This window comes from Ascaphus truei, chromosome 2, assembly GCF_040206685.1.
Source record: "Ascaphus truei isolate aAscTru1 chromosome 2, aAscTru1.hap1, whole genome shotgun sequence".
In the NCBI taxonomy this organism is placed as follows: Eukaryota; Metazoa; Chordata; class Amphibia; order Anura; family Ascaphidae; genus Ascaphus; species Ascaphus truei.
The window spans coordinates 427,206,260-427,216,491 of record NC_134484.1 but is presented as its reverse complement, the minus strand read 5'-3'; the positions used below and the strand labels follow the sequence as shown (position 1 = coordinate 427,216,491).

The following is a 10,232-nucleotide window of genomic DNA, read 5'->3' as shown; positions in this document are numbered from 1 at the left end:
GTACTGAAATTATACATTTGTATAGATCAGCTAGAAGGTATGTTACCTAATGCTCTCCTTTTTAAAAAAAAAATTATAAAGCTTTTCAAATATAACATAATTATGTGCAATGCATCAAAAATTACTGCATTTAAAAAAACCTAGTTATTACTCATTACATCATTTCAACGTGATTAAAATGTGGAGGTGTTTTCATGTAAACAAATCAAGATTTATATATATAAAAAAAACTAATAATAATGTATGGGGTGGATTAAAATAAACATGGTGTGTATATTGAATACAGGTTATGAACAGTAGGAGCCATAGATTAAGATTTCACATAAAAGCAGGGCTGTGTTTGTATGATATGAGTATAAAATGGCACACTGGCTTTTTTTTTTTTTCCCTTCTCCAGGCTGCAGAAGGGGAGGGGGGAAGAGAGAGCTGGCTGGGGGATAGTGCAGAGTGGAGGGACACTGCCCTCCTATCCAATCACAACACGCCTGTTTGCCATTGCAAAGTTGTTAACCCCAGAGTCTTCTGGCTGCCTCCCCTTCTAATCTTCTTTGGGGGTTTTTTTCTTCTTCTTCTCTTCTTTACAAAGCTTGAAGATTGAGAGAGACAAACCTCTGTGGATCAGAGATCATGGAAGAAAGTAACACTTGTTCTGTACCTTGCCATTTCAAGAGGTCTGGGAAGCCATCTGCTGCTTGGAGATTGTTTGATAGGGCACAAGTATGGAGCTTATATTGTTTTAATTCTTCTCCCTGGGTTGTCCTCTTCACTGCCTTCACGAGAGGTGAGTTTGCTATTAACCATCCTATTTATTTAAGTTCATCACAAAGTGCTATAAAAGTAGATATGGATATGTGTATTTTCTGATTTCTACCTATTTTTTTTCTTTAATGTGACAATGCATATTGTCATTGTTTTGTGTCCATTTTTGTAGGTAAAACATTTTCAGAACATGTTGTATTCCATTATATAGCCCTTGAAAAAAAAAAAAAAATATATATATATATATATATATATATATATATATATATATATATATATATATAGTAAATACAATATATATTAGTGTGTGTTTTGAGCTGTAATGGGTTTTTTTTTATCACAAGGTGCAAAAACTGTAACACTAATTCTTTCTAGCATAATATTTATTGAAAGCACCAGTCTTATCAAATATATCTTGAACCGTTTCTTTGTAGCTGTGCAGTTTTTATATGGGTACTTTTTGTTATATGATCTAAATCGTTTGTTTAATGCAAAGTGGAGAGAAGGAGGAGACTGGCACAAGAGGGTTTATTATAGTCTAAGTTATGGCTGGTACTAAATGGTGGCTCTTTCATTTCTTCTGAAGATCAGCTTGGGCTATGGCGATCACAAGAGCTTGGATGGCAGTGCTGGGCTGATGTATTGTTCAGATAGCTTATGTATCTTGAATTTGGTTACAAAAAGAAGCGATTATAAAGATATTTTAGCATTTTAAGCTCTTTTCTATTTATATATAGAACATTTTGCACACGGTGGGAGTTTCAATTATTTATTTTTTAATACATTGATCTGTGTTGGTGGCGCTGTGGTGCTCTTAAACAATTTAATATGTCAGTTTCACTAAGAGAAAGGGGAGAGAGGTGGGGCAAGGCTTGATCTCAGCATTTCATGTGTATACATTATATACATAATACAGTATGAGTGCAATAATGCATGTGCTGGTATGTGTAGAAGGCCAGGTCATTTTCTTTCTGTACCAGTTTTAGGTTAGAGAGAAATAATAATAATAATAATAATAATGTAATCTGCATGTATTTTGAAACAATGGTAGGTACAGCAGCCAGCACAGCACCGTCTGTTACCCTGATCCATTCTATTTGCTGTTTTAATATTGTGATTACAGCGTAGTATAATGGTATTTCCAAACAATTTGGGGTCTGACTGAAATCCTTGTATTAGTTTTGTTACAGATTTCAGCTTTTTGCGTTTGCGAATTCTGTGCAAGTCTGGGAGAAACTCCCCCCCCCCCTTTTTTTTTTTGAGTTAGGGGAAAAATAAAACCAGAGGGCCATTAATCTAGGAAATATATCAGATTTTAACCCCTCAGCTGCCAGAGCAACACATTGCTCTGCAAATGGCAAAACTACTACGACATCTAAAGTTTTGGGTCAGATCAAAAAACATAAGGCATAGCAGATCAAATATGACGTTTAAATGTATTCAAAATCCTCCTTTCAAATAATTCAACACATTTTACTGGGAGATGGCAAAAAAAAAATTATTGACGAAAAAAAATGGTATCCAGTTTTATCTTCCTGGAAAAGCTGTTTGACATAAGTGGATTTACTCTAGTGCTACTGCTCAAATGGAAGCACGAGAATGGTCTCTGGAAGAGGCAAGAATAGGCCACATCAAGTTATTTCTTTTCTTCCCAGAGGGACCTCCAACTCTCCATCATACATTGTTGGCCTCTTCTTCACTGCTAGTCAAATGAGCTCTGTAAATTTGTGTACTCATTATGGCTCCCAGATTGTTGGCCATTTAACATGAGGCCCTGTACCTTGTTTAGAAACAAACTCTTAATAAATATTTGTCTAAAAGAATTTGAAGCATTAGTCATTTTTTGAATCACAAATAAGTTTTTCGTGTTGGAAAAATTCATTTTTCTTATGCGTTTCAAACGATTGTGTAACACCTGTGGTAGTAGTCCCCTTTCCTTAAAAGAAAAAGTAAATATAGCAACTTTTTCATTGTTCGGACCGTTTATACAAAGACACTTCCTAACTGCGAAATATTCTATTAGAAGGTTAAATACCGATTATTATGTTTTTTTTTTTCTCCAAAAAGTGTTTGGTTTGTAAGCACGTTGAAACCTATTGTATGGCTTCCAGAGAACAAAATGGCACTGCTTTCCTCTGCAGTTATTAATATCAGAATACACATAATGACAAAATCATTCGCAAGGACAATACTGCTCTCCTCAATTTCATATAGTGAAGGTGATTACAAAGAATTGTAATATTATAATGTTACAATAATACTGGGAATCCTTTACATAAGTTCTGTGTTACAATTATATCATACATTTTCACTTTATAATATTCAACCATAGGAGAAAGTTTAAATATGAATTGGGGCATTTCCACAGCCATCTCATAAGAATCCACTTATTTTTTGCTAGTTTTGTGCATATTTATTTACACAATTACATTGCAACCTGTGTTTATTTATTATTTTTTATAGCTGCAGTTTACAATACTTTTATTGTGTGCTGGAAGGCCCATTCAGGGCTAGGCACGTGTGATCGGGAATGTAGCGATTTACATGACCTCAATCCGCTCTCTAATATTGGGAAGAGAAGTCCATTCCAACTAAGGCTGAGTTCAGGGTGGATGCTGCGAGCGTCTGTGCGCGCCTCCGCCACGCACTCCTGCAGCTCAGCGATCTGTGCCTTGGCTGCAGGAGTTGGGTCGCGGCATTTGGGGGCGTGGCGGGGGGACGTGGCGAACGTGTCACGGAGCCGGTTTGCTGGACCAGCTCACGTGACGAAACTCCCACCGAACAACCCGAAATTGCGACGGACGTGCATGCGCGCACGTTGCGTAGCATCCACCCTGAACTCGGCCTAAGATCAACGCTCCGTGAGAGCTGAGCTTGCAATCTTCATTAAAAATGAGCATATCTCCATGAACGTGGGCCAACGTTGTAAAGCCATCAGGGTGCCACTCCATAGGACCTCAATGTCGCAGAGTAGTGGGATCATACCTGTAAGGCTAGGACCCCAGTGGCTGCGACGGCGTGCGTGGCACACAAGATACGGCCCTCTATGGGGCCGGCCCCAGTAGCTGCCTGCGCACCCTGGCACAATGCGTGTTGCGTGGCCACATTTAGCAAAGACAAGGATTTTGTCTTTTCTTTCAGCCAATGAGGGTGAACCAGTCACGTGACATCATGGCCACGCCTCCCCATTGTGTGCTCCCTGGAGTCAACCAGGTCGCGCTGCTGCCGGGAACAAGCGCCGCCAGCCCCCCATCACGCGCACTGGGGCCTTAGCCTATTGGTAACTATGCTGCAGGGATTCCACAGTTGCAGTGATTTGGATAGAGTAAATGTACTTCTTCGAAATGTCAGTGTGGCAGCCATATTTAAGAGACCACACACAATCCAGTGAATTCATGTTGGTGTGAATTTGAAAACTGCTGAAAGTAGTTTTTAATCTGCCGACACAACAAGATATATAAAAGACAAAAGACACATTTAAGTATGCTTCCACGTTCCCCACACACAGTTCCCTATGCCTTTTCTAGTCTTCAGACCATAACTGCGGAACTTGGGCGAGGCCAGCTGGGCAGATGCCCTCGGCGCAGCCTGATAGGGGACGCAGTAATTACTTGTGCTGGATTTGGGTGGCATTGTTCTGCAATAACAAGGCGTGGCGGGTTGCTATGTTCCTGCTCGACCTGTGCCTCACTTGCTGTGCAAGGCCTGTGCGTGCATTCACACACCGAGGTCTCTCACCAGCCTCCATACACCAGGGCCCGACCGCCACTTCCGCCAGGAGTAGGGACAGTGTAAGATGCACCAGGAAATTCTGCGTGGCCAGAAACAGCTGCCAGGGAATAAAGGTTCCAGGATTGTCTGCTTTAAAATGGTGGTGAAGGCTTGGTAACAGGAATTGAAGGTTTATTTACTAAATTACAGTGATTTTTACCCCTTTTTGTTTTGGTTAAGGAACCCTAAGTGAAATTCTGAGGAGAACCCACCCAACCATGTCTAATAGCAACCCTGAGATCAGATGCATTGTAAATTCTTCTGTATTTGATACAATTTTCATATGACCAGAACATTGCAGGGAACCCTTTAGGGATGCCCAGGGAACTTCTGCAACAGAAAAATTGCCCCCCAGTTTGCGCACCCCTGCTATGGATGATGTGGGAACGCAGTTGGTGAAACTTGCTCCAGGCGCAAAAATACCTTGTTCTGCCACGGACTACAGCTATTAAAGCCTTAATCAACTTAACTAATAATACATTTATAATGCTTAATTATGTTCACATAACAGGATGTTACCTGCCTACTAACACCACAACAGAAGAAGTTGAAGGCCAAATGGGTACTCCATGGCCTTTTACCCCAACCAAGGCATTACAGTACTTAATTGGTATGAATAAAGCCTAAAAAAAATAATAATTTTTTTTTGTCTTTACTATGCTAGCTGCTGTCACCGGTTCAATTATCTGAGTATTCTTTCACCTTGCATGCCCACAAATTAGACCATTCAAATCGTGGTTTCAGTCTATACTTTCTTCTATAGCACTGTAGTAAACCTAACACTTCAATTTAAATTATTTGCCTCCTAGAAGTAACTATATAAGCCTTTGGTTCCCAAGATCACAAGGTGCTGACATTAAAAAAAGCAATGGATTCCCCTGGCACTTGTCCTACTCTTTTTCTGTCCCCCCCCCCCCACCCCCCCTATAGTCATAGTAAATAAAATAGACGATTTTGTTTAAAATTTAAAAAAAGTGCTTTACCACAGCGATTTACTGATGAAGAATTCTCACCTTTAAAATATCTTCTTGGAAATTTGCAGAGATACCCCACTCAATGAAAGAACTCTTATCGCAGATTTGGCACTTTTGTATACCAAAACCTTCACTCACACAAATTCCCTAGATGCACAATCTTTGAAAATATTTGCAGGCCCAGATCTAATCAAATGGGGCTTTATCCGCCTTGGAACTAGCGTCGAAGGGAAGTCTCCCCACACACACGTACATAGCTGGGTGGGAAAAGGACCTTCAAATACAAATGTCCAAAGAGGATTGGTGTGACATATGAGATGGAATATCTCGATCTTCCATATGTACCAAAACCAAGGAGAATGGGTATGAAATGCTATTTTAGAGGGTACTTAACACCAAAGAGTTTGAGTTTGATCTACCCAGGTGTCCCCGACCTGTGTTGGAAGGCTAAAATCTGTTCATGTATAGGAAATGGATTTGGACTAACTGAGAAGAGTAAACCATGGTGGTTCTCATGGACTTGTGCTTGGATCATTGTGAAAGAGAATCCAAAATTAAAGATGCAAATTAATAGATTATGACTTAACTGGCAAGACCCAAAAGAGAGACCTTGCGATCACTATGGACAAAATGTAACTCTAAACATCAGCTCAATGTGCTGCAGTGACCCAGAGGGCAAATTGAATGTTAGGAGTAGTAAAAAATGACCTGGAAATAAAGCTGAAGAGTAATGCAGTTGTAAAAACGGTGCAGTCACCCCATGAATATTGTGTAGAGTTCTGGTTACCTCACTGACTGGGACACATTGGAACATGGGAAGGATCACCAAAGGGTGTCGAACAGAATAGCTTGAATGTTTGTCCTATGAGGATAGGCTGAAAAGATCTTTATCCTGGAAAGGAAATGACTGATGTGGTTATGAATGAGGTGTACAACATGTTGAATGACCTGAACAAATTCAACAAAGCACAGCTATTTACTGTATTTTGGTTCCGCTCCTTCCCTCGCCAGAAAATTGTTCGAAAGTATTTACAACAAATATAACACACCTGTTTACTCCCAAGCACAATCAATCTGTGGCACTCGTTAAAACTGGGTGATTTGAGTATTCATGGGATTGAAAGTTTGCGCACACCAATGTAGGGCAGGCCCATACGTGGCTTGTAGAAGACGGACGAAAATCCAACCTCTGTGATTTAATTTTATGTATACCACCAAATTCTGGAGTCGGCTAGTAGAAAACAGGACGTGTCTTCACCCTCCACAGAAGTGTTCAGTGCTACAGCTGTTGAAATGCGTAACCGGATAATTTTGTCGCAGCCGTTTTGCCGCAGTGAAGTTGGTGTCGGCATTTGGCTGCCGAGGGAACTGTTGCCACCGCTGGACACACAGCCTTAGTGGCGGATTTCCCATTAGGCCCCGACCTAGGGCGGCATAATGTTGGGGCGGCAAAAAGGTCTGCCATCATATATTTGCCGCACTCTCCGGTCAATCGTACCTAATGGGAAGATACTTGGCTGTTGCGGCCGCCTCCTTGCTGCCGCCTCCTTCTCCTTTTTGAATCCGTGTAAAAAATTACGCCATGGACGTCGCCAACGTGACGTCACACGGCGCCTCGTTGCCATGGCAACGTAGGGTCAAATGATGTCGCGTTATCATGGCAATATGACGTCGCGTTGACGTCCGGTGTCATTTGACGCTGGAATTCAGAAGGAGGACGACAGCAAGCAGGCGGCCACCAAGGCTAAGTGCCTTGGAGAATCCGCCGCTGCACAGCCGCCGGCCGTTTGGGCAATAAGGTAAGTTAATTTAAAGGGTTTTAGCTGTTGGGATAGGGGGTTTATGGTAAGGGGTTAAGGTTTTTAGGGTAGGGGTAGTATAGAGTTTTTAGGGCTGGGGGTAAAGTTAGGGGCTTACCTTGGCGGCAAAACGGCCGCTAGAGATATGTTCCTGTGGCAAGGTGAGTGACGGCTAAACGTCGGTCACGGCATAACGGCTGCAACCAAATGTCCTAGACCGTAAACCATGTACTCGGTTTGATAAACAATTTGATCTGACACGGTATTGGCGATTCTTATGTTAATGATAACCATACTCGTGAGCCCTCCCATGCAAGCATTTATATAAATGTCTTTTAATAAGCATTTGTACTACGGGGCCCATACGTTCCTCCCTCTTCCTTCCCCCCCCCCCATCAGGTATTTATTTTCCTATACAGTCAAGCGGTTGCATTCATCTGTTGCAGATGTATAAAAAGTTCAAGGATTTAAAATTTTCAGCGTTCAGCTGAACTTCAGAACTTCCCCACCAGGGATCTAATTGAGTGATGTTACTTGAGCACGCTGGTGCTTGAAGTGATTGTGACTCCCAGTGGCATGCCCAGGACATACTTGAAAACGAGAGGTAACTCTCAATGTATTACTTCCTGGTAAAATATTTGTATAAATAAATTGTTCTATAAATTCCCAGTGACCAACTTTGCTTATGTAAAAAAAATAATCCCTGAGATAGCAATGTAAATGTCTCTGACGTATTTAACCAGTTACTATTGTACACTAGGAGACCTCCAAATGAAAAAGTACTCAAACCATCTGGTGCACATCCACTAAAACCCTTCCGGGTGCCCAGGTTACATTTTTAACCAGTAGTGTTTGTGTGTGTTTTTCGTACAAATTATACTGTTACACTTAGTCAAAATTCAGAGAAACACATAAAAACATAAAATGAAGCCGTGTCTGTATGGTTACTTGCCCTGAGAAAAGCCCAAAGCGACCGAGTCAGAAGTGCACAATTCAGACTTGGACATGTGAGGGAGACATTACTTTCCTTAATTCAAGTACTCTATGATGATGCCATTGCTTTGTAGACAAAGCGTTTGGTTACAATTGTATAGTCAAACTAAGCAACAAAATTAGAAAATACAATAGAACAGCGAGTACTGAAAACTTTGTGTGTATGTATGTGTATGTGTATATATATATATATATATATATATATATATATATATATATATATATATATATATATATATATATATATATATATATATATATATATATATTCCTGTTCAAGGAAGCGAACCATTGGTTTTCACCTTGAGTGAATCAGCAGTGTCCATGCCTGTAATCTTTTCCTGCTCTGTGTGTTTTCCGTGGCAAAATTTAAATTGTTCTGGAAGTGGTATATGCCACTGAGTTGATGAAGCATGACACCTGGAGTTACAGTACTTGATAACTTGTTCAGCAGTGTTTTGTGGACGTTATACATGTTTTAGTTGCAATGCAAGCAGATGCCTTAAGAGGGCAAACACTTCACAGATCAAACATCTAGCTGCTTGGATGCACGTATAGTACTATTAACGCAGCATAATACAGCATGCATACTAAAATCTACTTCTGACAGAAGTTGATTACAAATACTTATCCTGTGCCAAACCTGTACATTTTAAGTCTAATTGAGTGCATTGGAATGTGTGTATTTTACATCAATGTACCAATACTATGCAATCAAGATGAAGGCATAAAGGTGGTGTTGTTGGAAGGGGTTTAACCCTTTGTGTGCTGGAGGGGACTTGGCACCAGAGTGCCACAGCCACAAACCTTCTGAACGTGGCGATTGCGGCATCACTGATGACAAAACAGAAGAGTCCTCTTCCGTGTCTCAGCTGGCCAGATCGTGATTAGCACAACGCAGGCGCTCAGAATGCAATATGCAACTGAGCTTTGTCTGTGTTTTATGTTATGTCTCTGGTTTTAATGCATATTGCCATGCTCAGTAGCACTCCTCTGATACTCATATGCTTATATATATGTTGTGGGTATTTTGGGGGTTTAATAGGAGCTTGTTAGGTGTCCAGTATGTTTTACAGATCGTGATTAGCACAACGCAGGCGCTCAGAATGCAATATCTCCTAGAAAACGAGCAAATGGAATATGACGTAGCTGCTATTACTACCAATAGAGTGCCAGACCCCATGATGTGATCGTTACGTCAAGAGGCACACAAAGGGTTAAACCATCTTTTTATTCAATATTTTCTCAGTTTTGGTACCCTACATCAAATAAAGAGAATGGGGGGAAAAATACAATAATCGTACAATGCAAAACAGAATCTTATCTCCACACATACAAAGCAACTACGATTCCCAAATCACTTAGGAGATTTTAAATGCATAAACCTGGATAAAAGCTAAATTGAGAAGGGGCAAATGTGTAATGAGTAATGTATAAAACATTCAATCCTTATTTGGGAACGGGACCTATTCTGTAATTCCATGGTGGAGACCGAGGATTTAACTGCGCATTGCCTGATATTTATCCCTCCAGAGATATAGACTCTAACAACTTTCTTTCCCATTTGAGCATCTGAGAAGATTTGATGCATTATATTGAAGTTGATGACTAGCTGTGTAAAGCAGATTACTTTACTTCTGATTCCTCAACAAGAAGACTGATCTCTCTGTAGTTGTCTTATCCTTAGATACCTTGCCAGACTTGGAAAGTTCTAAGATAAACTGAGTTGAAGATAATTACGTCCGTCTCCAAGCGCTTTTAAGTTCAGATATTCATTTCTCAAATTTTTTTTTTTTTTTTTTAATTTCTTTCACAAATATCTTTATTGGAGTCACATACAACTTGCTTAGTTACTTTTCAGATATGGTATAAAACATTGTGTAGTTGCATATATCATAATGTACCCACTGTTTTGCGTTTATCCTGACGCAAGTAC

General features: G+C 40.3%; 1 protein-coding gene across 1 annotated transcript in view; it reads left to right on the top strand.

Moving 5' to 3' along the window:
* Positions 1-514: 514 nt before the first annotated feature.
* Positions 515-10,232, top strand: part of EPC1 (enhancer of polycomb 1) — a 125,367-nt gene continuing 115,649 nt past the window's right edge. Inside the window, exon 1 of the mRNA XM_075587728.1 lies at positions 515-781. The gene's annotated coding sequence lies outside the window, so the exon portion shown is untranslated. The remainder of the gene's footprint in view (positions 782-10,232) is intronic.